This window comes from Zalophus californianus, chromosome 10 (assembly GCF_009762305.2).
Source record: "Zalophus californianus isolate mZalCal1 chromosome 10, mZalCal1.pri.v2, whole genome shotgun sequence".
In the NCBI taxonomy this organism is placed as follows: Eukaryota; Metazoa; Chordata; class Mammalia; order Carnivora; family Otariidae; genus Zalophus; species Zalophus californianus.
This window is the reverse complement of record NC_045604.1, coordinates 98849202-98876324: the sequence shown is the minus strand read 5'-3', so window position 1 is coordinate 98876324 and position 27123 is coordinate 98849202. Positions and strand designations below refer to the sequence as shown.

General features: G+C 45.7%; 1 long non-coding RNA gene across 2 annotated transcripts; it reads left to right on the top strand.

Moving 5' to 3' along the window:
- The first annotated feature begins 10102 nt into the window (after window positions 1–10102).
- LOC113931791 lies at window positions 10103–25671 on the top strand. 2 transcript variants are annotated; one of them, XR_003522869.2, is made up of 3 exons: window positions 10103–10147; window positions 11531–11631; window positions 25517–25671. It is a non-coding gene; the product is annotated as an uncharacterized LOC113931791 (long non-coding RNA). The 2 variants fall into 2 exon arrangements; XR_003522868.2 differs by lacking the exon at window positions 25517–25671 and adding an exon at window positions 20161–20210.
- Window positions 25672–27123: the final 1452 nt, after the last annotated feature.

The following is a 27123-nucleotide window of genomic DNA, read 5'->3' as shown; positions in this document are numbered from 1 at the left end:
AATACAAACCCCTGATCCAAAGACACAAGGGCAGTCAATCACAGGTACTGATTTATCACAAAGCTGCTTCTCACAAGAGCAACTCTACATAGTGTGTTTTTGTGTCGAACCGTTCGTTTATAATGGTTCATTCTCCCAAGCAATCTGAGGAAGCCAGCTAGTCCCTAATAAAATGTTTATCACCGAACTTCAAAATCTGTATTCTCAACAGTAGTCCCAAAGTTTATGTTCATGAGACCAATAGCATAAGAATTTTTTATAAAATGCTTAGCATAAGAATTTATATAAAATGTTTAGAAATTTTTAATAAAGTGATTGCTTCCCTCACTCCCTGCTAGGGCAACTCCAAAATTACTAACCAAATCACTGTGGCTGGGATTAGGAGTCTGGAACAAAGGCTGGACAGCACTGCCCAGACAATTTTGAAAAAAAAGATCAATCAAGAGGAAGTTGTCTTACCAAATAATAAAACTGTCCATATAGCTGCTATGATCAAAGCAATGTAGAATTGGCACAGAACAGGCAAATAGAACAGAGCCCAGAGATGGGGGGCCCAAACCCAAAATAGATGAAAACTTAATATATGATAAAAGAAGTTCTGGTAGGCAGAATAATGCCCCTTTCCACTTACCCACCCAACCAAGATGCCCATGCCCTAATCCCTGGAGCCTATGAATATACTTCTCTACACGGCAAAAGAAATTTTGCAAATGGAATTAAAGTTACTTTAAAGTAGGGAGATTATCTTGGATTACCCAGGTGGTCCCAGTGTAATCCTATGAGCTCTTAAAAATGGAAGAGGAAAGCAGACTGACTTGTTCAAAGATGAAGCTCAGGGGAAGAAGAGGCAAGAGAGGGTTGCAGCATGAGAGTACTCTACCCGCCCTTGTTAGCATGGAAGACGGAGGAATGGGACCATGAGCCAAAGAACTCAGAGGGCAGCCTCCAGAAGCTGGGAAGGACCCTCAGCTGACGGCCATCGAGGAAACGGACAGCTGAAAGGTACTAAATTCTAAGAAATAACCTGGAAGAGTAAGGAAATAATCCCTGGAGCCCCTGGGATGGAACACAGCCTTGCTGACCTTTGATTTTAGCCCAGTGAGACCCATACTGGGCTTCTGACATAAACTGTATGAGCATCCGGGCGCCTGGGTGGCTCAGTCAGTTAAGCATCTGCCTTCAGCTCAGGCCATGATCCCAGAGTGCTGGGATCGAGTCCCCTAGTAGGCTCCCTGCTCAGCGGGGAGTCTCCTTCTCCCTCTCCCCTCTCCAGCCCGCCCCCCACTCATGCTCTCCCTCTCTCACTCTCTCTCTATCAAACAAAATCTTTAAAAAAAGAAAAAACCAAGTGAGCTTCTGACATACAAAACTTCAAGGCGACAAGTGCATTTAAACTGCTAAGTTTGTGGTAATGTGTTAAGATAGAAGTAGAAACTGTAGATTACAAATGTTTCATTATGGTGAACAAAAATGGCTGATTGCTAAATAACATTTGCATAATGTCTTCTATCTAACACAGACTCCTACATCATAACATAGAGAAAAATAAATTTTACATGCACTATAGAACTAAGTGTAGAAATAAAGGCATGAAAAGTGTCAGAAAATATAGGAAAATATTTAACCTAACAGTAGAACAGGCTTTCTTAAGGAAAACAGAAACCTAGAAACTATAAAGGAAAATAGTAAGAGATTTAACTACATGAAGGCGAAATTCCTGGATGACAAAAGACACTTCAAGAAAGCTTGAAGAAAAGAGGGCACATTCTGCGTGGAGCACTGGGTATTATGCACAAACAATGAATCATGGAACACTACATCAAAAACTAATGATGTAATGTATGGTGATTAACATAACAATAAAAAATTTTTAAAAAAAGAAAACTTAAAGAAAATATGGTTGGAAGAGTAAGACAGGTGGAATGCCAACAAGTTAGGACAAACCAGTATAAAGGTCCTATCCTCATGCCGAGCACTGGAAATATGGACGCTAATTCGAAATAAATGCAGAATAAGATAGTCAGCTTCTCTCAGAGGAATACAAAGTAATGAGAAATCATTTTCTATCCATCATATTGAAGAAAAGGTAAAAGACTAATCCTGATATTGTCAAAAATGTAGAGAAACAGGTATTTTCATGCATTGCCTGATGGAAGTGTAAATTGCTACAACCTTTAAGGAAAACAATCTGTTGGTATCTCTCTCTCTTTTTTAATTCCAGTATAGTTAACATACAATGTTATAATAGTTTCGGTTTTACAATGTTATGATTCCACAATTCCATATATTACTCAGTGCTCATCATGATTAAGTGTACTCTTAATCCCCATCACCTATTTCACCCTCCCCAACCTATGTCCCCTCTGGTAACCATCAGTTTGTTCTCTATAGTTAAGAGTCTCTTTCTTGGGGCACCTGGCTAGCTCAGTTGGCTAAGTGAGTGCCTTTGACTCAGGTTATGATCCCAGAGTCCCGGGATAGAGTCCCACATCGGGCTCCCTGCTCAGCAGGGAGTCAGCTTCTCCCTCTGACCCTACCCCCTCTTGTGCTCTCTCTCTCTCTCACTCTCTCTCTCAAATAAATAAATAAAATCTTTAAAAAAAAAGTCTGTTTCCTGGTATCTCTCTCTCTTACTGTCTCTTCCCTTTGCTTGTTTTGTTTCTTAGATTCCACATGAGTGAAATCATACGGTATTTGTCTTTCTCTGACTGACTTATTTCACTTAGCTTTATACCCTCTACACCCATCCATGTCATTACAAATGGCAAGATTTCATTCTTTTTTATGACTCAGTAATATTCCATCGTATATATCTACCACATCTTCCTTATCTATTCATCTATCAATGCGCACTTGGGCTGTTCCATTATTTGGCTATTGTAAATAATGCTGCAATAAACAAAGGGGCGTGTATATCCTTTCAAAATTAGTGTTTTTGTATTTTGGGGTACATACCCAATAGCACAATTACTGAATGGTATGGTAGTTCTATTCTTAATTTTTTGAAGAACCTCCATACTGTTTTCCACAGTGGCTGCACCAGTTTGCATTCCCACCAACAGTGCACGAGGGTTTCTTTTTCTCCACATCCTTGCTTAAACTTGTTGTTTCTTATGTTGTTGATTTTAGCCATTCTGACAGGTGTGAGGTGATATCTCATTGTATTCAGGGATCTGCATTCCCCTGATGATGAGAGATGTTGAGCATCTTTTCATGTGTCTGCTGGCCATCTGTGTGTCTTCCTTGGAGAAATGTCTGTTCATGTCTTCTGCCTCACTTTTATTTTTTTTTTAAAGATTTTATTTATTTATTTGAGAGAGAGAGAGAGAGAGAATGAGAGATAGAGAGCACGAGAGGGAAGAGGGTCAGAGGGAGAAGCAGACTCCCCACTGAGCGGGGAGCCCGATGCGGGACTCGATCCCGGGACTCCAGGATCATGACCTGAGCCGAAGGCAGTCGCTTAACCAACTGAGCCACCCAGGCGCCCTCTGCCTCACTTTTAATTGGGTTATTTGGGGGGAGGTGTTGAGTTGTGTAAGGTCTTTATATATGTTGAATACTAACTCTATCAGATTTGTCATTTGCAAATATCTTCTCTCATTCAGTAGGTTGTCTTTTAGTTTTGATGATTGTTTCCTTCGCTGTGCAGAAGGTTTTTATTTTGATGTAGTCCCAATAGTTTATTTTCTTTTGTTTCCTTTTCCTCAGGAGACATATCTAGAAAGATGTTGCTACTGCTAATGTCAGAGAAATTACTGCCTGTGTTCTCTTCTAGGATTTTTATGGTTTCAGGTCTCACATCTATGTCTTTAATCCATTTTGAGTTACTTTTTGTGTATGGTATGAGAAAGTGGTTCACTTTCAGTCTTTTGCATGTAGCTGACCAGGTTTCCCAGCACTATTTGTTGAAGAAATTTTTTCCTATTGCCTATTCTTACCTCCTTTGTCAAAGATTAATTGACTATATAATTGTGGGTTTATTTCTGGGCTCTTTATTCTGTTCCATTGATCTATGAGTCTATTATTGTGCCAGTACCATACTGTATTAATGACTACAGTTTTCTAATAAAATGGGAAATTTGGAATTGTGACATCTCCAGCTTTGCTTTTCTTTTTCAAGTTTGCTTTGGCTATTCAGGGTCTTTGGTAGTTTTACACAAATTTTAGGATCCTTGCTCTAGTTCTATGAAAAATGCTGTTGCTATTTTGGTAAGGATTGCATTAAATCTGTAGATTGCTTTGGGTAGTATGAACATTTTAACAGTATTTGTTCTTCTAATCCATGAGCATGGAATGTCTTTCCATTTCTTTGTGTGGTCTTCAGTTTCTTTCATCAGTGTTTATAGTTTTCAGAGTACAGGCCTTTCACCTCCTTGGTTAAATTTATTCCGAGGTATTTTACTATTTTTGGTGCAAGTGTAAATGGAATAGTTTTCTTAATTTCTCTTTCTGCTACTTCATCATTACTGTATAGAAATGCAATGGATTTCTGTACATTGATTTTGTATCCTGGAACTTTGCTAAATTCATTCATCAGTTCTAGTAGTTTTTTTTGGTGGGTTCTTTTCAGGTTTTCTATATATTCTGTCATGTGTAAACAGTGAAAGTTTGACTTCTTCCTTACATATTTGGATTCCTTTTATTTCTTTTTTGTGTCTGATTTCTGTGGCTAGGACTTCCAGTACTATATTGAATAAAAGTGGTGAGAGTGGATATCATTGCCTTGTTCCTGACCTTAGGGGAAAAGCTCTCAGTTTTTCACCATTTAGTATGATGTTAGCTGTGGGTTTTTCACATAAGGCCTTAATTTTGTTGAAGTATGTTCCCTCTAAACCTACTTTGTTGAGGGTTTTTATCATGAATGGATGTTGTACTTTGCCAAATGCTTTTTCTGCATCTATTGAAATGATCGTATGGTTTTTATCCTTTTTCTTATTGATGTGATATATCACATTGATTGATTCATGAATATTGAACCACACTTGCATCCTGGGAATAAATCCCACTTGATCGTGGTGAATGATTCTTTTTAATGTATTGTTGGATTTGGTTTGCTAGTATTTTGTTGAGGATTTTTGCATCCATGTTCATCACGGATATTGGCATGTGTTTTGCTTTTCTCCAAGCCGTCCAGCCCATAGGAGACCACAGAAGGGTACATGAGCGGGGCACCATACCCAGACATTTCTAGAGCAACCCACTATCACATCATTTTCCCTCTTCCATCCTGACCAGCATATGTGTACATATATCATTGAGATACATCTTTCCGAGGAAAAATGCCCTTACTACATGCACTGTGCTCTAATGTTTTCTGTTTTTACTACTTTCCTTTTTCCTTCTTTATCGTTTTCTGTGCCAGCCATGACCTGCAGCTTGAAAACCACTGCTCCACATGACCACATCCCAGATCACAAGCAGAGGCTTTTGGGAAGGATTGTGTTCTTTTTCCCACTGTCCTTTTGCTTCTGAAGTGATATGTTAACAACAGTCTCCTCTCCTTATATGACATTGACCCAGATGGAGACGTAGAATCCTCAGCCATGCACTTGTACACTCACTCTACCTGTGCATCTATTTGCACTCAAATCTTGGCATTTTTACACCGGACCTACCCAACAGGTACACCATATGGTTAGTGTTCATGCCCCTTCCTGCCCTTAGCCCGGAGGCTTCAGAGGGCAACTCCTAACAGGTTCATTGCATCACGAATGGCTTTTGCAAGGCTCTACCTCTCTCTTTTGGTCTCCAATGAGAGAGTCTCTTTTTAGGTCCCTATCTCCCAAACCCAATTTCCATTTTCAAATGCAAAGTCAACTCATTTGGAGTCAAAGGCTGTTGGGAATTATTGCACAAGGGCTGAAAAAGATAAAAAGATAATGGGGGGGAGGGGAGGAACTTCTGTTCAGGAACTCCTGTTCAGCAAATGGTGGAACTTTGCCTATATTCATTCCTATTTCTTTCCCTCTGTGCAATCGGGGACTTTATAACTTCAGTTATTCTATAAACTATAGAAGAAAAGGTGTGGACTCTAGAGTCAGAAAACCCTGATTTTATCCCAGCTTTGCTGGTTAGTAGCTGCTTGACCTTGGGCAAATCACTTATTCTCTCTAAGTTTTTATTTCCCCATCAGTAAAATGGAGCTGATAATGCATGTAAAGCCTTAACCCATCCCAGAGCACATGCACAATACATTGTTAATTTATTTCAGAGGAGTTTAGTGATTCATGTCCACAGCCACAGAACAATCTGTTGACTGAGGAAGAGAACATCATTTTCCCCAGGGGCAGAATCTGGCACAGGGGACCAGGCTCCAACACAGACTTGCTATGGAACTCAGGACAAGGTTATTATTGTCTCTGGCATTTGGTTTTCTCGCCTTAAAGTGGAGAAAATACCCTATCCATCTCACATGGTGTTTAAGTGACATCATTCCCTAACAGGACATCAAAATCAGACTCGACTTATTATCTCCTAAATTGCTCTTGAAAACAATAGGTGATAAGAACTCACAAGAGAAATGCTGGCCATCTATGCAGGACATGCTAACACTGACGGAAACAAGGCAGGAGTTGAAGAGCTCTGCATTGTATCCCTCAGAACTTTAAGGACACAGACTCTGATTCCTACCTCCTGGCTGGAAAGGTCTAAAGGCAAAAAGCTGACAGCAGAGAGAACCTCATCAGAGCAAGGCACTCTCCCACGTGGGTCAGGGCAAGGGTGGACATCCCCTTGAGGAAGGTAGTTGACCCAAACAATCTGCAAAGGACCCCACCTAAGAGTTAGGTACCCCAACTGCCACAATCAGGAACTGAGAAGGCAGCTATACTCCGCCGTTGAGCGGGGGGACCGTGATAAGGGAACCATACATTAGGAGCCCCCATAGGGTAGAGGGCCAAAAAACCCACAAAAGCACCCCACAAGGCCATGAGCCCACATTTGGGCATCTGCCACAAGCAGAAAATGCCAAGGTCATATGACAACTGCACCAGTCACGTAAAACCTCTTCAGCCCTCCCTACGTTTCCTCCCTCCGTTCCTCCCCATCGGCAGAGCCAGTGGGAGAGGAGGCAGCCTGAGGAGACCCGGAGGTCTTGCCTCCCACGTGGCAGGGTTCAGGGTCCAGATCAGCTGGGGGAGCCATGGGAGAGGGGAGGAGCTTTACAGGGCCTTTGTTTCCTCGATTTTGGAATGGATGGGGATTGAATATCCCCGACCGCCCAGAGATGGGGACCAGCTGAGGTAATACCCATGATGTGCTTGAAAGAGTGCCCAAAGTAAGCTCCGGGCCCCGATCAGAATAACAAACCCACAGGCACACAAGTCTGGGTCACAGCCCGGAGCTTCCATTGGCTCTTCCTTCAGCTTCTAAGCTTTTTGTAGGTCTTGTCTTGGAAGATCAGCCTCTTTGGTTCTGTTCAAAGACAACATCGCTGAACTGAGCAGTGACAGAGCCCAGACTGGCCCCTGAGTCCCTGAAAAGGGCAGCCTCCTCATCCTGGCCTCAAAGCGGCCAGAGCACAGGCTGCATGAACACTATGGACAGCTGGCAGGGCCTTCCCCGGTTTGGCCCACCTTCTCCGCAACTCTTCCACTGCGCTCATCCCCACGGGTGGGACCTCACAGGCCTGGTAGCCTGCTGGACCCAGATAACTCCCCACTCCCGTCCTCTGGAGACTGGTGGCAGATGTGGGTCGAGATGGCAAACCCACATTAACGTTCATCGGCTGATAAACCGAAGGATTCCAAAGGCATGGCCTTTTTTTTTTTTAAAACGATTTTATTTATTTATTTGACAGAGAGAGTACAAGCAGGTGGAATAGCAGGCAGAGGGAGAGGGAGAAGCAGGCTCCCTGCAGAGCAAGGAGCCGGATGCGGGACTCAATCCCAGGACCCTGGGATCATGCTGGGCCGAAGGCAGTCACTTAACCAACTGAGCCACCCAGGCGCCCTGTGTTTTTCAGTTCTGCTGCTTGGAGGGTGACACCCAAGACTGGGTCTCCATCTCTAATCAACTACTCTGATAAGTGTCAAAGAAAAGGGAAATTTCAGACTCAGGAAACCCCACCAACACCATGAAAGCAACAATAGCAACAGCAACTCACATCCCCAGGCTAAGGGCTGAACCCTGAGTATCCAATTCCCGTCCATTCCTTTACAGGTACGTCACACAAAGTCAAGAATAGCAAAGGCTCAAGGATGGTTTAGACAAGGACAGCCGGATGCATGTGTCATCCTGGATTGGGTCCTGGGGGAATAAAGCTGTTAAGTGACGGTATTGGGGTCTCATCTCACAAAATTTGAATGTGGGTCAGAGATTAGATTACAGTATTGGATCAATGTTAAATTTCCTGGTTGTAAGAACTGTACTGTGGTTCTAGGGGCACCTGGGTGGCTCAGTCATTGAACGTCTGCCTTCGGCTCAGGTCATGATCCCAGGGTCCTGGGATCGAGTCCCACATCGGGCTCCCTGCTCAGCGGGAAGCCTGCTTCTCCCTCTCCCACTCCCCCTGCTTGTGTTCCTGCTCTCGCTGTGTCTCTGTCAAATAAATAAATAAAATCTTTTAAAAAAATGTGCTGTTATTATATAAGATGATGTCCTCATTCCTAGGAAATACAGAAATATTTATGAGCAACGGGGGAGGGATGATGTTGCTAATTACTCAAATGGCCCAGAAAAAATTATCTACTACAGAGAGAGGGAAAGAGACAGAAAGCAAATGGGACAAAGATAAACAATGGTAACTCTGGGCCAGAGATGTTGGAGAGTTCTTTCCTCTATTCTTGCAATTTTTCTAGAAGTTTGAAAGTATATCAAAATAGAAAGTCACAGAAAAGCAAGCCACAGCGTCTGGATAAATGTTCTAAGATCTTGCCTCACAGATGTTTCCGTTGCTCCCAGATGAGATAGGCTATGGAATATTCCCACCTCAGAGAACTTTTTTAAAAAAATTTTTATTCTTGAGGTATAGTTGACATCCAATGTTATATTAGTTTCAGGTGCACAACATACTGATTCCACAACTCTATACATCCCTCAGTGCTCATCATTGTAAGCACACTTACCATCCATCACCATACAACATTGTTACAATGTTACTGATATTTTCCCTATGCTGTACTTTTCATCCCCGTGACTTACTTATTTTGTAACTGGAAGTTTGTACTTCTTAATCCCCTTCACCTAGTTCCTCATCTCCCCCATTCCCCTCTGGCCACCACCAGTTTGTTTCTCTGCATTGATGAGTCTGTTTTTGTTTGTTCATTTATTTTTTTTTTTACAGTTTTTAAATTTTTTTTATTTTTTATTTAAATCCAATTAATTAACATATAGTGTATTATTAGTTTCAGGGGTAGAATTCAGTGATTCATCAGTTGTGTAAAACACCCAGTGCTCCTTACATCAGGTGCCCTCCTTAATGTCCATCCGCCAGTTACCCCATCCCCCACCCCCCCCCCCTCCAGCAACCCTCAGTTTGTGTCCTGTGATTAAGAGGCTCTTATGGTTTGTCTTGCTCATGTATTTTTTATTTTATTTTATTTTATTTATTTGACAGAGAGAGACACAGCGAGAGAGGGAACACAAGCGGGGGAGTGGCAGAGGGAGAAGCAGGCTTCCCGCTGAGCAGGGAGTCCGATGCAGGGCTCGATCCCAGGACCCTGGGATCACGACCTAAGCCGAAGGCAGACGTTTACCTCCTGAGCCACCCAGGCGCCCCTTGTTCATGTATTTTTGTTTTTCAGTTTCTGCATATGAATGAAATCATATGGTATTTGTTTTTCTCTGACTTATTTGATTTAGCATAATACCCTCTAGATCCAACTATGTTGCGGCTGGTATGAAAAAGACAAGAAAAAACAAGTGCTGGCGAGGATGTGGGGAACACGGGAGCCTCATGCACTGTGGGTGGGGGTGTAAACCGGGGCAGTCACTGTGGACAACGGGATGGAGGTTCCTCGCGGGACTTCTCCAGCCTCCCTCTCCTGCAGCTCCAGCCACAGATGGTGACAAGCAGACCCCACCCCTCAGCCTGCTCCGCCCACAGCTCCGCCCCCTCCTGGGAGGGCAGCCGGGGCGGGGCCGGTGTGCGTGCGCAGCATCCCAGGCGCGGGAGCACGGGATGCCAAAAGGCGGATCCCTAGAGGAGGTAAGGACCTTTCCCTACCTCAGTGGTTCTAGAAACGCAGTCCCCAGCAGCAGCACCTGGACATGTATCAGACATGCGCACTCGCAGGCCCCAGCCTAGAACACCTGAGTCAGAAATTCTAGAGCTGGGACCAGGAATCCGTGTGTTAACCGGCCTGCGGGGGAATTCTTTGACAGCCACAGCTCTACTAAATGAAGGCAGTGTTAAAGGCATCAAAATTGGGGCTTCTTTCCTGTCCAGTTTCTTTATCTTTTTTAAGGTTTTATTTATTTATTTGAGAGCGTGCACGCGCAAGTTGGGGGAGGGGCAGAGGGAGAAGCAGGTTCCCTGCTGAGTGCGGAGCCCGATGCAGGGCTCGGTCCCAGGACCCCGGGATCATGACCTGAGCCCAAGGCAGACGCTTAAGCAACTGAGCCACCCAGGCGCCCCCAAAGAGAAAACATTTTAGCGGACACATGAAACCCAACCAGGAGGGAGAAGAGGATGGTGGAGAGTGGTTTCGGCAAGTCCTCTCTGGAGGATATGAAAGAAGCAGAGGGCTTTGCATCTGCAGCCTCAGGACAAGTGGGAAGGGAGTGAGGTGCCAGCGGTAGGGAGACGCTAAGGACACCAGGCCACGTGTCCAGCCATAATCTTCCATGGTCCTCTTTGCATGTATGGTAGAATACACATAACATAAAATTTACCATTTTAATCATTTTAGAAGTGTACAATTCAGTGATACTACGTTCATTCACAGTGTTGTACCAATATCACCACCTAATTCCAGAAATTTTCCTCACCCCGAAAAGAAACTCCACACCCATTAGCAGTGACCCCTTATTCCCCCTCCACACCCCCCAGCTCCCAGAAACCACTAATCTACTTTCTGTCTCTATGCATTGGCCTATTGTAGATATTTCATAAAAATGGAATCCTACCGTCTGTGGCCTTTTGCATCTGGCTCCTTTGACATAGCATAACCTTTTCAATGTATGTCATTATTGTAGCTTATATCAGTATTTTATTCCTTTTTATGGCTGAATAATCCACTGTATGGATAAAACACATTTTTGTTTATCCATTCATTCACCAGTTGATGGACAATTGGGTCGTTTCTATCTTTTTGCTACTGGGAATAGTGCTGCCATGGACATTCATATACAAGTGTTTGTTTGACCACCTGTTTGCAATTCTTTGGGGTATATATCTAGGAGTGGAATTGCTGAGCAGTAGGGGCTGAAATGTGTCCCCCAAAAATGTATGTTGTAAAGCCCCAGTACCTCAAAATGTGACTACATTCAGAGATAGGGTTCTTAAGTAATTAAGTTGAAATGAGGTCATTGGGGTGGGCCCTAATGCAATATGACTAGTGACCTCATAAGGGGGGATATTTGGACACAGGTGCAGAAGGAACACCATGTGAAGACACACGCCTAGGAGAGAGGCCTCCAAAGAAACCAACTCTGCCAAAACCTTGATCTTGGACTTCCAGCCTCCAGACTGTAAGTAATAAATTTCTGTTGTTTAAGCCACTCAGTCTGTGGCACTTTGTTATGGCAACGCTAACAAACTAATCTGAATCCTATGATAATTCTATGCTTAACTCCCTGAGAAACTGCCAGACCATTTTCCTCAGTGGCTGCATCTCTCCCATGGCTTTTTGATGGCGGTTCTATGCAAGATGCTTCTGAAATACACTGTATTGCAGGGGAGGTTGGAGAAATGTCCCTGTGTGGAATGGGGGACTCCCCTTCGGTCATAAGTAGATTCATAGAGATTACAGGCTCCCAATCAGTAGCATCCAAGGTACTTTGTATCTTGGAGGATGCTACTCACCTGGTCGGCAGGGTTCAGACTCCACCTGGAAGAGCCATCTCTCCAAATGGTTTCAAGGGCTCTTCACCTCTTCCCAGAGCTGCTTCTGGTGGACAAACCTCTGCTACTCCAGCTACCAAAGCAATGAGGAAGAGAGCACTGCAAAGCCCGTACCCATCCATACCACGGAGCATCAGCCCACTTGGATCCACATCAAACTCAGCCAGGCCCCACTTTCAGAGTTTGCCATGCTGCTTTCCGTGAAGTCAAGGCACCTGCCGGTGAGCCTCATGTCCTGAATTCAGGGGATGTCCAAGTTTTGTGCTCTTTGGAAACAGAGGGCAAGGAAGTTTCCCTCCGCATTTGGACAGATGTGGATGGATATCAGCCAGAGGGTCACCTTAGCTTGAGCCTCTGTCCTCACTGATAAAATGTGCTGGACAGACATGAAGATCAAACATGAGGAGGGGATCTGCCTAGATTATGTTGGGAAGCCAGGCCTTGGTTCTAGTAATCACCACCTTGCCCCTGCAGAGTGAGGCTCCCAAGAAGACAGGAGCTTCGTACGGTAAGCATTTGATAAGTCATTGGACGATTCTGTGAATGTCTCCTCAAATCAGGCATCCATCTCCTATTTCCCCATAGATTATGAAATCTTTTTTTTTTAAAGACTTTATTTATTTATTCATGAGAGACAGAGAGAGAGAGAGAGGCAGAGGCAGAGGGAGAAGCAGGGAGCCCGATGTGGGACTCGATCCCAGGACCCTGGGATCATGACCTGAGCTGGAGGCAGACGCTTAACCGACTGAGCCACCCAGGTGTCCCAGATTATGAAAATCTAACTCCCTAGTGTGTTAGGTTTTGAAACTGTCAGAAGCACTTTGTAAATATCTGCAAAAGGGAGGCTTTTAATTATAGCAGTCACCAGGGATGAAACTGTCAGAAGCACTTTGTAAATATCTGCAAAAGGGATGGTTTTAATTATAGCAGTCACCAGGGATGAAAGCAATTCTAAAAATCCAGAAAGGCAGGAAGAAAATTTAAACTCAAAATGTTCATTTACCATCAGTGAATGAGGAACACTATTATCTATTACCCTAACCAAGTATTGTGTCTTTCCACCACTATCTAAAACACTTGGAAAAAATGTTCACATTCACAGGGCTTTAAAGGTTTAAAAGTCTATAAAGCTCTGTACTAAAACAGTTTGATAGTAAGAGTCTTTATCTCTTTAGGTGGAAAGAAACACAACAAAGGAAACCACAGAACATAACTAAGTTTGGTCTTGCCTGGAACCCTCTCTTGAGATTAGATCATCAGCTGGCCCAAGGTCTTGGCAGAGTTCAGAACTTGTAAATTTCATTTTCTTTTCAGCACAAACTGAGCCATTTTTTTATTTTTTATTTTTTTTAAAGATTATTTATTTGAGAGAGCGAGAATGAGAGAGAGAGAGTACATGAGAGGGGAGAGGGTCAGAGGGAGAAGCAGGCTCCCCGCCGAGCAGGGAACCCGATGCGGGACTCGATTCCGGGACTCCGGGATCATGACCTGAGCCGAAGGCAGTCGCCCAACCAACTGAGCCACCCAGGTGCCCCATTTTTTTTTTTTTAAGATTTTATTTATTTGACAGAGAAAGACACAGCGAGAGAGGGAACACGAGCAGGGGGAGTGGGAGAGGGAGAAGCAGGCTTCCCGCGGAGCGGGGAGCCCGACGCGGGGCTTGATCCCAGGAGCCTGGGATCACAACCCGAGCCGAAGGCAGACGCTTAACGACTGAGCCACCCAGGCGCCCCACAAACTGAGCCATTTTAAGACACAGCATTAACAAGCACTTGGATCAGTGATTTGATTCAGAGTTTCCTTTCATTTTGAGGATAATTCCTTTCTTGGAGGGAAACCCATAAACCCTTTTTAAAACAGAAGGCTTATATCGTTCTGTTTCTACATGGTCATACTGTGTTACTTTTTACAAAAGTTTTTAGTTATTTATTTGAGAGAGAGAGTGTGCATGGGAGCTGGGTCGGGGGAGGAGAGAGGGAGAGGGACAAGTCGACTGCACACTGAGCACAGAGCCCAACGCGGGGCCTGATCCCAGGACCCCAAGATCATGACCTGAGCTGAAGCCAAGAGTCAGACGCTCAACCAGCTGAGCCACCCAGGCACCCCATACTGTGTTAGTTTTGACCAAAAATTATTACCAGGCAATTAGTAGAAGGGAAGTATCTTCAAGGTAAGTCACCATGTTAGATCAGGTTTCTGAGCAGGAGGATATGTAACATCTCAGAAGACATTTTAGTTTTAAAAATTAGTCCTTCTCCTTCAGGAATAGCAAGTAAATGGTGTAGGAACGAAGTCTATTGCAAAACACAGAATTTCTAACGAGAATTAATTCACTTTTTTCTAAGCCCTCACTTCTTTGTCTTGTGTTTTCATTTATTGCCTCTCAAGAGTCCACTTTGTCCTCATGAAGATATTCTGATTTCCAAAACACAGCTGTCGAATCTGTGAAATGCAGAGTGTGCCACAGCTCCCCTCCCCTCCAGCCTTCTGCATCCTGACCTCCAGCCCCGACACTCACTTCGGGCACTTCCAGAAGCCTGGTGGGCAGGGCGGGCAGGGTGGCCCAGTAATTAGCCATTTCTGTTTACCTCACACCATAATACCCTGCAAGGGCTCCTGGGGGCCTTGCATTCTTAAATGTGTTCGTAGGAAAATAGTTTCCTTTTCAAAGGACCAAAGAATATCAAATGACAAACTTTTCTCTCTTATATGTCTTTATCATTTTACAAATTCATGGCGGCTGTTGCATTTCCTGATTCCAGCTCTCTACAGTAAGAATTAACACATTTCCATTTCTAGGCACCTGGGTGGCTGATGGTTAAGCGCCTGCTTTCGGCTCAGGTCATGATCTCAGGGTCCCGGGACTGAGTTTCACATTGGGCTCCTTGCTAAGCAAGGAGCCTGCTTCTCCCTCTGCCTGCCACTCGCTCTGCTTGTACTCTCCCTCCCTCTCTCTCTCTGGCAAATAAATAAATAAAATCTTTAAAAAAAATAAAATAAATAACATAAAATAAATAAATTTCCATTTCCAAGTTTTGCTGAAAAATTATGAGTGTACCCAGAGCTTTTCAGAGAAACGATTCTGAGCAATTTCTTTACCAAATTTGCTCAAATAAAATAATGAATATGGCTGAATTTTCTCTGCATGTTTGTTAATTCAGTCCTTTCCATTAGTACAGTTGACCTTTCAACAGCTCAAGGGTTAGAAGTGCCGACCCCCACCCTCCCCACCAGGGGGAGTAGTTGAAAATCCCCACATAACTCTGGATTCCCCAAACACTTAACTACTAATAGCATACTGTTAACCAGAGGCCCAATAACATAAAGAGTAGATTAACACATATTTTGTGTGTTGCATGTATCATATACCGTACTGTACTGTGTTTACCAGAAAAACCCACATAAAAGTGGACCCACACAGTTCAACCCAAGTTGCCCAAGGGTCAACTATACAAAGCACGGGGACAATTGAGTGTCTTAGGGGATTTGTTCTTGACTTTGGCTTTTCCAGTTCAGCAGTTCTTAAAGGGTAGTCCCTGGGACAGCAGCATTAGAATCTCTTGGGAACTTGTTAAAAAATGCACATTCTTGAACTTCACTCCAGACCTAATGAATCAGAGACTTGGGGGGAGGGCCCAGCAATCCATTTCAATAAACTCTCCAAGTGATTCAGATGCACACTGGAGTTTGTAAATCAATATTTTAAGCTAAGAACAAGCATTTAGATAGCTCGGAGCTCGGAGGGGGACATAGGAATGCCAAGAAACCAAGTGTATATGAAGGAAAGACTTTTTTTTTTTTAAGATTTCACTTTATTTGATAGAAAGCACAAGTAGGCAGAGAGGCAGGGAGAAGGAGAAGCAGACTCCCCGCCGAGCAGGGAGCCAGATGTGGGGCTTGATCCCAGGACCCTGAGATCATGACCCGAGCAGAAGGCAGACACCTAACTGACTGAGCCACCCAGGTGCAGGTGCCCCAGAGGAAAGACTTTCACTCCAGCAAACTTTCTGCAACAAATTTTCTAGAAACTTGATAACCATCTGAGGAGGCTAAAGGAACTAAAAAGAAAGCATCAAACATTTGTTTTAAAGCATTATAGGAATAGAAAAAGCCCAGAGTCTGAAATAAATTCAGATAAACAGGAATTTAAATCTTACTAGTTGTGTGAACTTGATATGCAGCAGGTGCATTTTTAGTGTTTGTCAACCCCACGACTCTTCCATTGCTTGCCTAGAATCCATCGTGCTGTCTTTCTGGAGCTGGGGCACGGGGGTGCAGGAGTATCTGGTTACGGGGGTCCCAAATGGACCAGGTCTAGTCACTTGCAGAGAGACAAGTGACAGTGAAATAAGAAATGAATTTATTTTGGTGAGGCGGATACCGGGAAGACAGTGGACTACCATCTCCAGACTGTCTCCAAAATGCTGAAAATACCTCCAGGTTTATATAAGGAAAATGTGGGGCAAAGATCAGTGGGCACCTGCAGGTGGGCAGTAAAGGTCAGGTCATCATTGTCTTGGGGTCAGTCACAGGTGGGGTCTTGCTGGCTCAGGGCCGTCATTGCTCGAGCGGGTAGTTTCGGTTTCCATCAGGGGATGCTTTGCCTGCAGGCTCTTTGCCTGAGTTCAGCGATAAGGTGGAAAGACCTTAATCAATTAGAAAGTTTGAAGTCAAAATGGAGGTGGTTGAAATCCTCCTTCATTTCCACACACAGAGAAACTCTCGCAACGATATGTGTGTGCCTGGGTGCAAACCCTACTAAAAGATGCAATTGTCCCTGTAAAGGGTTTAGGATCGGGAGCAAGCAACAATCAGGTTTTTAGCAGGTGGCTGGCCTTGTAATACATGATTTCAGGAGCTCTGGGGCCAGCCATCATTCTCCATAAGAATGAAGAAACCAAGAGAAAGAAGCCATTCTGCAGCTGGCCAGACGAATGAATCAGGGGTGTGTTTGCCAGACTCCCAGCTCTTTGCTGATCCAAGTTCAAGGCCTTCCTGGGTCTAGGGGCAAATCTGACTGTGGGTTCAGCAGAACATCCCTGGATCCTCCCTGCCCCTCCCTTTTTGATTCCTTTGCCAAACTGAGCTCGTTTGTTTCCGTGACTCATGACCAGGAAGGCTTTGCTAAGACATGTGAACAGTTTATCCAATTTCACCCAACCTCAATGTCTGTGTTTGTGTAAGAAGGCTCACAATACCTACCTCGCCGACTGGTGATGATCTAAGTGAGATAACACGCATAAAATACTCAGAACAGTGTCTAGAACACAGTGGGCTCAGTGAAGCTGCCCCTTCGAGTCATAAGAGTGAGCTCCGTACTCCCCTCCGTGGTCCAGGACAGAAGGACCAGGGTGGCTCTACCACTAACCCGAAGCCGGGGCATCCACAGATAACTTGTTCTGACTGGCAAGGACCTGAAGACAAGGAGCCTGCCAGCGATTTCAACATCTGAAAACGCTGTGTTTTCAAAACCTTCTTTCCTTTCCTTTTTTTTTTTTAAAGATTTATTTATTTATTTGACAGAGAAAGACACAGCGAGAGAGGGAACACAAGCAAGGGCAGAGGGAGAAGCAGGCTTCCCGCTGAGCTGGGAGCCCGATGTGGGGCCCAATGTGGGGCCCAATGTGGGGCCCGATCCCAAGACCCTGGGATCATGACCTGAACCAAAGGTAGCCACTTAACGACTGAGCCACCCAGGCGCCCAGCTTCTTTCCTTTTCTGTGATGCATTTGCCTGGGTCTTTCAGAAGAGACCTTTAAGATGACAAAGACAGAGCTTTTTCTTCCTCAATTCAAAACAATCAACAGACAATGCCAGGAGCTGGGGACACAGTGGCAAGCGAGACACACCCTTTGCCCTCAAGGAGTTCACAGGTAATAAGGAGAAACATCTGGAAAGGTGGAGATTTTGCCTTACTGTGCTCACGTCTGTTCTACTGACTCTCAAAAAACACTGAGAAATCAGATATGACTACTTCTTTCTCCCTGTGGGAAACATTGTAGATGCTGCTCCATTCAAAAGATTTATTTGGAGGGGGAAAAAAAAAAAAACCCTGATGCTGTAAATGTGAATTCCATTTGTGTCCACACCAAGTAAAAGATCTGTGTGGTTTGTATTTTCCTGTAAAATAATAAATTGTGGCAGATGTTAAAATACAATTTCTACTGAAATGTGAAGGCAGAGAAGAAAAATACTAGGGAGATTTCTGATTTTACTTCCAGGCAAAGAATAGAGATGGATTTTCTTTACATTTTATTTATGTGTATATTTCCCCAATAAAGTACTGGAATGAGAAAGAGAGTGGGAGGTGTTCTTGGAGCAGATGCTGGGGTTTCTAGAATCATCCTGCCCAGATCCGCCCCAGCCTCCCTCGGAAGCTGCGTAACCAGAACACAACAGGATTTGAGGCCCAGAGCCTGCCAGTTGGCCCCTGCCCCGTGCTGGGGCTGCTGGCCCGCCTAATAGGGGGAGGGGTGCTGGGGCCTCTGGCCCGCCTAATAGGGGGAGGGGTGCTGGGGCCTCTAACAGGTGTGCTCAGGCCAGGGACTCTGACCAGACTGGTCCTGACGGAGTCCAAACATCCAAACTCTGAATAGCTTCATAAATTTCCCAAAGGGAACTGCTTTGAAAGTTCGACTTGACTGAAAGGTGCATTTATTAGTAACAAAAGCTTTTGGGTTTTCTTGAGAAACCCTGGCTCAGACTCCCTCCATCCCACACCGGGCCCAGCAGGACGAGCGGTGAAAACCATCCCCGATGAACAAGAGCCGTCTCCACCACAGGAGAGTAGCTCCGGCCCATCAGCAGCCTCCTTGGGGTCACTGCCGTGGAGGGAGGCCGGCGTACGGAGGGGGAGGGTCCGGGTCAGAAGTCAGCTGCCACCACTGCCTCCCCCCACCACCAGCCTTGACCTATCACTCCCCATGGCGGGTGCTCAGTTGCCCCCCTGCTGGTTGGAGCTCAGAATCTTCAGATGCCCTCACAGGGTTTTGATGGGCGCAAGAAGCACGGTCCCCTGAAAGCCCTTGGACTTGGTAGAGGATGTACTGGTGATGATGGAGAAGCTCCGTTGGCCTCTGTGTCACTGTTCCCGCAGAGCACACACACGATCACCACCACTCAGCACAACCCGAGTGGGAGGGACATGGCACTGAGACGGACCTTCCAGCCCCAGACCTTCAGCGACTCCAATGGACTAGTAGACACTAAGTGTCCCCTGGAAGCCCCCTGGGGTCCTCGGGCCACCTATAAAGCCACTCGTAAGGGTTAACTGAATCTCACAGAGGGACACAGATATCTCAGGCGTATATGAGAGAAAAAGGAAAAGGGATCCCAAAGAAGAAAAGGTGCAGGGGCGCCTGGGTGGCTCAGTCGGTTAAGCGTCTGCCTTCAGCTCAGGTCATGATCCCAGGGTCCTGGGATCGAGCCCCGCATCGGGCTCCCTGCTCGGCAGGAAGCCTGCTTCTCCCTCTCCCACTCCCCCTGCCTGTGTTCCCTCTCTCACTGTCTCTCTCTGTCAAATAAATAAAATCTTTAAAAAGAAAGAAAGAAAAGGTGCTGCCCTATGGGAACCATGTCTTTCCAGAAGACACTGGAAGGCAGAAAGACCCACTCAGGCAGGCACTCGGGAAAGAAAAGGACCACGTTTTGATTTTGCAAGTAAACTGCCTCCCCCTTGACCAAAGCTCACCAAATATTCCCAGAAAACGGCTTAGACCCTTAGACCTGGAAGCTGGATGGAAATGGTACTATCTTTCTCCCAGGAAATAATCCATAAATGCATTTTCTAAGCAGCCCCTGGAGCCCAGGTGCCCATGAAAACTTCATGGCCCCTCAACTCGGGCTTGAGACTGAATTAAGATAAAACACACTTCCGCTGAAGGGGGAGTGAGAGACCCCAGACATTTCTGCATCCTGTGCAACTTTCAGATGATTCATCTTGGCCTCATCCCTGCGGTACAAGTCCGTGATGAAACTCGCAGTGGCAAAATGTCTGGGGTCCGTTCTCCATAGTTTTGTTTTAAAGCCATTGCTTTGCCCTTCATAATATTCCAGAAATGATATGAGTTTTGATGCTGTTTGTATTTTGTATTCGTTTCATTAGGTATGGTGTTTTTTGTTTTTTGTTTTAAAGATTTTAGTTATTTATTTGACAGAGACACAGCGAGAGAGGGAACACAAGCAGGGGGAGTGCGAGAGGGAGAAGCAGGCTTCCCGCCGAGCAGGGAGCCCGATGCAGGGCTCGATCCCAGGACCCCGGGATCGTGACCTGAGCCGAAGGCAGACGCCCAATGACTGAGCCACCCAGGCGCCTCTAGGTATAGTGTTTTTATGTCCACGAAGTTTGTGGGAATATTTTTATATTTGAGATACCACGGATCATCTATGGAAAAAGGGGGATAGTGAGTAATGTCACCGGAGCCTCAGCCATGCCCTGTACGTCTGCCCCTTTTTTATAATGTCTTATGACTATTTTTTTAAAGATTTTATTTATTTATTTGAGAGAGAACGCGCGCGCACAAGCAGGGCGTAGGGGCTGAGGGAGAGCAGACTCTGTGCTGAGCAGGGAGCCCGACGCGGGGCTCGATCCCAGGACCCTGAGATCAGGGCCTGAGCTGAAGGCAGACGCTTAACGACTGAGCCACCCAGGCGCCCCTGGTTTCCTCCTTTGTAAAATGACAGTGACGGTCATAATGTGTAGCACGGCAGGGCTGGAATGAGCATCACAAAGTAAATGATGCATGTTAACACGCGGCACAGTCTTGGCATAGAGGAAGCAGTCCACGAGCGGTTATTATGATGATTCTTCTTCATTCATGTGATTCTCCCTCAGCCTGAGCTTGAGAAATAAGCACTCATCCTCATGAAACACATAGGCGTGATCCTTCTTTATTTGGCAAGTCTGAGCCTGTATTTCGATTCAGTCCAACTCACATTTACCAGACATCTACTAAGTGCCTAGCACAGCAAGGAAAGTTTAGAAGGCATGTAAGCCTTTCTCGCAGATTCTGCTACCCGAGGAAAGACAAGATCTATACCACGTGTCTGACAAAGAGACAGTACCCTACAACATATTCCAAAGGCACTAAACCCGACCAAACCTAACCCAAAACTTAGGGCGGAAAATAATAATGAGAGAAAACAAAGGCTTTTAGGCGGAGAAGGGGGTTAGGAAGCCAGGCCCCAAGAACTGGTAGAATGTGGATGGAGGTGAGGAGTGAGGAGGGATGATCAACGGTAGCGCTGGATCCCTTTCTAGCCATCAGGAACCATCCACCGGGCCCCAAACACCCACTCGGCACATGGCGGGCTCGAACGTGCTCACTCTTTGAGGCAACAGCTCCACCGGGATGAGACAGCTGGTGCGGGAAGGGGGGTGTGGTAGCTGCCATACTGTAAAGGAAGCAGGGCCGCTGTGAGATGCTCTTGCCATGCAGGGCTCCTGCCAAAAGGCGCGGCCCGGGGGGCATCCTTCCTCCAGGAGGTGGGCTGGCTTGCGGGGCCGGAAATCAAAGTCCCAGGTAGACCCAGACAGAGAGCCAGCGCAGGCTGGCCTCCCAGGGCCGTTCTCTGCCTCCTACAGCTGCTATTTCAAAGCCTCCTCCCCAGGCAGCTACCAGAGCAAAGCACCTTCAAACCTTTTGACCACAACCCCAGGAAGAAGTACATTCTACAGAAGGACCCCACACACACACACACACACACACACGTACATGACAATAAAATGCGAGTCTCATGAACTGATATTTAGCCCTCCTACAGAATACACTCTCATCTTTTCTGTCCTATGTAATGTTTTTTATTCTAAGCACACCCCTTTAAATAGATCTTATAACCCACTCATAGGTCCCCTCCCCAGTTCGACAAGCTGTCTCAGAGGAGAGTTTCTCACATATTTACTGCACACAGGAACCAGCCTTCACCCGGAGTGTTTGCTTAACACACAGATTTCCGGGCCCTGTCCACAGACATTCAAACTCTGTAGGTCTGGGGAGGGCTGAGAATTGACTTTTTAATGAACACCGCGGGTGACTGTGATGCAGGTACCCCACTTGGAGACACACTATGATGGAGCACTCAAGGACGCCCTTGTCTCCGGGAAACTCAGATATTCACAACTCATCGGTGTCTACAGTCTGGCCCACCTCCCTGGACAAGACTGACTTCACTTCCCTGTGACATTCACTGGTGGCTTCTCCACCAGACAGGAACTTGACTCACTTCTTTCTCCTGAACATGAAAACTCTCTCCAAACAATCGACAGTTCTATGGTCTCACCTTTGCTTGGATGGCAGAAGAGGCCAGTAAAAGCCGGGCTTCAGGAGAGCAATAGATATCTTCGCTGAGGATCTGTTTCTCATCCTGAGACACAAAATTATTCTCAGTCAGATGGGTCCCAGCATTTGACAAAAGCACCAGTAACCAAATAATTTAAACCTCAGGGCCCAGTACAGAAGCACAAACGAGTCTTTTTCCCATTCCAGTTTTTAAGTAAGACTTACACCCCGCATGGGGCTTGAACTCATGACCCTGAGGATCCAGAGTTGCACACTCTACCGACTGAGCCAGCCAGGTGCCCCTCTATTCCAATTTTTAAAATTCCATTTTGAAACATGTTAATTGTTTCAGTGTTATATAAAGATAGAGCCAGGAAGAGAGATAGCAGGAAAACATAATAAATGACTCAGAAAAAGAATAGAAAAATAGCACATTAGCCAAAAGCTGACAGATGCAGAGATGGAAACAGATATCTAAGTATAATTTTATTTATTTATTTATTTTTAAGATTTTTTTATTTATTTTTTGACAGAGAGACAGCAAGAGAGCGAACACAAGCAGGGGGAGTGGGAGAGGGAGAAGCAGGCTTCCTGCGGAGCAGAGAGCCCGATGTGGGGCTCGATCCCAGGACCCTGGGACCATGACCTGAGCTGAAGGTAGACGCTTAATGACTGAGCCACCCAGGTGTCCTAAGTATAATTTTAAATATGTTGACACTGCTTGCCTAAACTGCTCTTCTTTTACTAAATTAAATAGCATAACAGCCCCAAATGCCAGAAGCACATCCCATTTTGAAACAGTTCACCTGTTTTAAGCCTTTATTTACTGCAGGCAACATCCTGATATTGTAAGAAAGGAAAAGACACCATTTTCCCAACAAACATGCCCATCAAGGTACAACATTACTGTTATGTACGTCAGGCATTAAATCCACAAAGATTTATTGAAACGTGATGCGCCACCAACAGCTACTGGATGTGTCACATTCATTTGCTCCTCCAAGAGCCCCTCTAGACCATCAGGCTTGGTGCTGGGGCCACTGGAAATACAGAGATAATTGAGATGCGGTCCCTGTCCCAGTAGAACTTACAGTCTGTGATGGGGGATTTTAAAGTTAAGTGATCTGGGGCACTTGGGTGGCTGAGTTGTGAAGCGTCTGCCTTCAGCTCAGGTCATGATCCCGGGGTCCTGGGATTGAGCCCCGCATCGGGCTCCCTGCTCAGCGGGAAGCCTGCTTCTCCCTCTCCCGCTCCCCCTGCTTGTGTTCCCTCTCTCACTGTCTCTCTCCCTGTCAAATAAATAAATCAAATCTTTAAAAATAAATAAATAAGTGATCTGACAGTTACAACGCTAGAAGCATGGAATGTTACAAGAACTCAGGAAGGAGAGGAAGAAAATCAGGGAATACACACTTAAAACTAAAGGGGTCAGGGAGCCTGGGTGGCTCAGTTGGTTAAGCGACTGCCTTCGGCTCAGGTCATGATCCTGGAGTCCCGGGATCGAGTCCCACATCAGGCTCCCTGCTCGGCGGGGAGTCTGCTTCTCCCTCTGACCCTCTTCCCTCTCGTGCTCTCTATCTCTCATTCTCTTTCTCTCAAATAAATAAATAAAATCTTTAAAAAAAAAAAAAACTAAAGGGGTCAGCAAATGTGCAAGAAGAGAGGTGTCAGAGGCAAGGGGGTGGCAAGGACAGCAAACAGGTTGTGTGACCGGAACCCTGGTTCAGAGGAGTGGTGGGAGAGGGGTCCAGGGAAGGGGGCTGACCACACACACACACACACACACACACACACACACACACACACACACACACACACACACACACACACACACACACACACACACACACACACACACACATTAGGGGCCGCTCCGAGGAGTGTAGCCTTGGTCCTAGACAAAATGGGCAGTCACCGAGGATGTGCAAGCAGGGAAGTGACATATTGGACATCACACTGACAGACAAATTGGGGACTGAAACTGAATTCACAAAAGAACTTTGGCTTTGGATGCAGCCCAGTCTTGAAGAGAGGATCACACAGGATACGCCTTCTTCATCAGTAAAGCTTTGATACTTTCCTGTTTAGTGGTGACACATTGATCCAGTGAATTCTTTTTTTTTTAAGATTTTATTTATTCATTCGAGACACAGAGATACACAGAGAGAGAGAGCATGAGCAGGGGCAGAGGCAGAGGGAGAGGAGAAGCAGGCTCCCTGCTGAGCCAGGAGCCTGATATGGAGCTAGATCCCAGGACCCTGGAATCATGACCTGAGCGGAAGGCAGATGCTTAACCATCTGAGCCACCCAGGTGCCCCTGATCCAGTGAATTCTTGGCCCCCCTTTCTTCCAAGAGCCCTTCACTAGGCTGGGGAACATAGCCCCACATCAAAGCGTGTGTTTACCAGGCACTTGGGGAAGGGAATTGCAAGGGTGATGAAACACAGAATTTTCTAGGATTCAGGGTCTCAGGTCTCCCCTTGAAGGAACCAGTCTGCCCGATCTTCCTGGTTATGAAACTATGTTCCTGTGGCTTCAAACATCGTGGATATGTGAGAGATTCTCATGTTTGCATCTTGAGTCTGATGGCTCTTCTGGGCTCTGGTGGTGCCTTGGATATCTCCACTTAGATGTGCCCCTATGTCCCTATGACGCATCTTCTGCCCTCCCTCCTACCTGTTCCTCTCCTGTGTTCCTCAACACCCACCCAGTAGTCCAAGTCAGAGACCCAAGCATGTCCCCATCATGGTCATCACCCACATCCAGGCAATCCTAGGACCTATCAATTCCACTTCTTTCTTTTTTTTTAAGACTGTATTTATTTATTTGAGGGAGAAAGAGAGAGAGAGTGTGCATGAGCGGAGAAAGGGGCAGAGGGAGAGGGAGAAGCAGACCCCTCCCTGAGCAGGAGCCCACAGCAGGGCTCAATCCCGATCCCATGACCCTGAGAACATGACCTGAGCTGAAGTTGGATGCTTAACCAATTGAGGCATCTAGGTGCCCAGATTCCACTTCTTTATGGTATTTCTCTGAGAACATACAGCTTATCATTCAGCACCTCGATTCCTAATACGTGCTGCACCCCAGGCTGGCTTCCCTCCCATCTGTCCTGCACACAGCAAGCAGAGTGATCTTGTCTCATTTCCTCTCGGAACCCGCTGGAGACTCCCCACAGAGTTAAAGATGAAGACCAAACAGATAACTTGGTTACAAGGCTTAACGTTTTTTTTTCCAGTGAAGGGTTGAAGAATCATTTAATCCCCTGGAGGAAGACTAGAGATGGAGACCAGAAGGCCACTGCGATTGTCTGACCAGAGAAGATACCTTGGTCTGGCTACAGCTGTAGCAGGAGAGAGAGATGGGAGAATGTTACATTTAACTCTTTGTTCAATAAATGTTTACCATTTAACTGATGTGAGAATTGTTACATTTAACTCTTTGTTCAATAAATGTTTACCAAGCACCCACCAGGTTCCAGAACATGACAGTGAACAAGGCATCGTCCCTGCCTTAATGAAACAAATAGGCTAATGGGAAAGGTGCAAATTAGACACATTCTCATACATAACTGAGTAGTTACTGCTGTGATTAGAGTCAAGAAGGGACAGGTGACTAGTGCATGCTGCAGGGACAGACACAGCCTAGGGTGTGTCTGCATGCCTGTGGATGGGTGCTGGTGGGAGAGGCCTCCCTGAGAACATGACATCTAGGCTGTGACCTGAATGATGAGAACAAAGGAGCCACATGCCACAGAAGTGGGCGGGGGGTGGGAGGGCAAGGAAAGAAAACAGCAGGTGCAATGGCCCAGAGGTGGAAAGAAAACTGGAGTGCTTTAGAAACAAGACAGAAGTCAGAGCAACCAAAAGTAGCAAGTATGAGGGAATGGCAAGAGATGGGGCCAGAGGGTGGCTTGAATCCAGATCAGGTGGGGTCTTACAGACTACCCTATGGGCTTTAGAGTCTCACTTATGTATGGTGAGAAATAAAGTTGTCAGATAGATACTATGCTCTTGAGTCGTGCTTTTGTGTTCTTAGTTGTTTGTTGTTGTTTCTAAGCTAAACACTCCCACTTTTTCCATGTTGCTCAACAGGGCACATTGTCTACATCCCTTCCAGTCTTCTTCTTAAAAGGCAGAGCTAAGGGCGCCTGGGTGGCTCAGTTGGTTAAGCGACTGCCTTCGGCTCAGGTCATGATCCTGGATTCCCGGGATCGAGTCCCGCATTGGGCTCCCTGCTCGGCGGGGAGTCTGCTTCTCCCTCTGACCCTCTTCCTCTCGTGCTCTCTGTCTCTCATTCTCTCTTTCTCAAATAAATAAATAAAATCTTAAAAAAAAAAATGTGGGACACCTGGGTGGCTCAGTCGGTTGAGCCTCTGCTTTCGGCTCAGGTCATGGTCTCAGGATCCTGGGATCGAGTCCTGTGTCGGGCTCCCTGCTCAGCGAGGAGTCTGCTGCTCCCTCTCCCCTGCCCTCTGCTTGTGCTCTCTCTCTCTCTGTCTCTCCGACAAATAAATAAAACCTTTAAAAAGTAAGTGAAAAGGCCGATAAACTTAATTACATGGAAATTAAAAACTTTTTCATGACAAGAAAAAAAACCCATCAAAGTCACTCCTACATGTTACTGGTAAGTGCCAAATGGTAGAAACTGCAAAGTGAAGGGAAATTTGACCATATCTAGAAAAACTACACATGATTGGCCCAGAAATCCCATTTCTAGGAATCTATCCCAAAGATACCTCAGCAAAAATGCGAAAAGACATATGCACAACAATATTCATTGCAACACTATTTGTATCCGCAAAAGACTAGAAACAAACCAAATATCCAGCAGCAGAGGATTAAC